Source organism: Papio anubis, chromosome 13, assembly GCF_008728515.1.
Source record: "Papio anubis isolate 15944 chromosome 13, Panubis1.0, whole genome shotgun sequence".
NCBI classification, from domain to species: domain Eukaryota; kingdom Metazoa; phylum Chordata; class Mammalia; order Primates; family Cercopithecidae; genus Papio; species Papio anubis.
Genome location: NC_044988.1, coordinates 31,323,536 through 31,325,435, shown reverse-complemented (window position 1 = coordinate 31,325,435; position 1,900 = coordinate 31,323,536).

Below are 1,900 nucleotides of genomic sequence, written 5' to 3'. Positions count from 1 at the left end.
AGAGTGATGCTATTGACTAGTTTTTCTAGTGGAATGCCTTCTTGTGCCATAATGCAGAGCCACTGCCAAGATTTGCACATTGGTTGCTGTGGGCCTTACCCTTATTCTTTGTTTTTTAACTGAGCCCACCTGGTCTACCCTTAACAAAATTTTCAACGTTTCTCATGGGGGCAGAATCATGAGGAAACTGAATTTCTACTTCCAACTCCTTTTTTTCCCACTGTAGAAACCATGGGCCCAAGACTGATGTGCTGGGTGATGCTGTGCTGGCTTGAGGGAAAGACGATGTGGTCAAAGTGAAAACTCTTACTTTTTGGATGTACTTTCTCAGTTCTGTGGTCCAAGTGGGTGTCTCAGCCTCCCTCTCACATTCAGGGATATTCATGAAGGTACTCTTGTCTGGTTAGTTGCTAGTTCAATTTCTCTGGACTGGAGCCAGAGAAAATATTCTGCCATTTTGCTGATGTCACTTTCCACATATGATAAACTTGAGTCTAAGCATTTTGAGATAACATACAATAGGGATAGAAGATAATGGCCAGACCTTCTCAAGTTAAGAAGTCTAATGTGTAATCTCCTATAATGCCAGAACACCCCCAATGACTATACTTTCAAATAAGAACAGGTAAGAAGTAAACTACTTTATGCAGATTTGAAGCCCAAATGAAAATCCCCAGGTTGTCCAAAGAAATCACAACCATTATCTTCCTCTTAAAAAAAGGATCTCAAATTGGTAGGATTTATGGATTCATAGCAAAAGAAAAGCAAATTCTCTGAGAAAAGTGTGCCTTTATCACAACATCACAACTTTAGAAGAATTCCTGTAAATGAGTTTTTCAAGGAAAGTATGCAACAAACACACAAAAATTTAAGCACATAAGGAAATAATGCTTCATGAGAAAGAAGAACAGCAATAATAGCAAAAGATGTTTAAATATTTCAGATGTTGGCATTAACAGACACAATGTAAATAAATAGGCCTACTCTGATTAAATTATAAGAGATAAAATTAAAACTACCTACAGGGGACAAAAAAAAAAAAAAACCTATAAAGAATAACCAAGAAGATATTCAAAAGAACCAAACTGAATTTTAGAAATGAAAAATATAATACGTGAAATTTTAAAACGTAGTCAGCAGGTTAAACAGTAAATTAGTTATAGCTGAAGAGAGAGTTAATTGACTAGAAGATAAATCTGAAAAAAAAATCCATGATGAAGCATAGAGAGAATATAAAATAGGAAAAGGAAGGTGAGATTAAAAGACTTGAAGAAATACTTAAGAAAGCTTAAAATATATAAAAAATATTTTTAATTCTATTTCATGGAAGAAAGGAAAGAGAATCTGGTAGTAACAATATTTCAAAGTATAATGATGGGATACTTTCCACAATTGATGGAATGCCTAATCTATAGTTTGTTTTTGTTTTTGAGAAGCCCAGTGAGTTCCAAACAGAATGCATAAAAATAAATCTACACTAAGGCACAGCATGGAAAGAAATACTGTAAGATACTAAAGACAAAGATAAGATCTGAAAACATCCAGAGAAAAACTATACATTACCCTCTAGGAGTAACAGACTGACAGCTGACTCTGAACAATAAAAATCAAAGTTAGAATACAGTGGAGTAATGTCCCTAAGGTGCAGAAAAATAATAATGTCCAATCTTAGAATTCTATACCAATCCAAAATGTCTTTCAATAGTAAGGGAAACAAAATTTTTCACTCTCCGATCAGTACTGATCCCTGGCAGATACATTTTTGTGATTTAATACAGCATTCTTCTTTTAATTGATTGTGTCTGGCATCATCATTGAACTGAAGAGTGGCCAGTTAAATTCTCTCTTCAGGTAATTTAGAATTGGGCTTGAGAAATAGTCAGTCTGAGCTGGTCTCTCA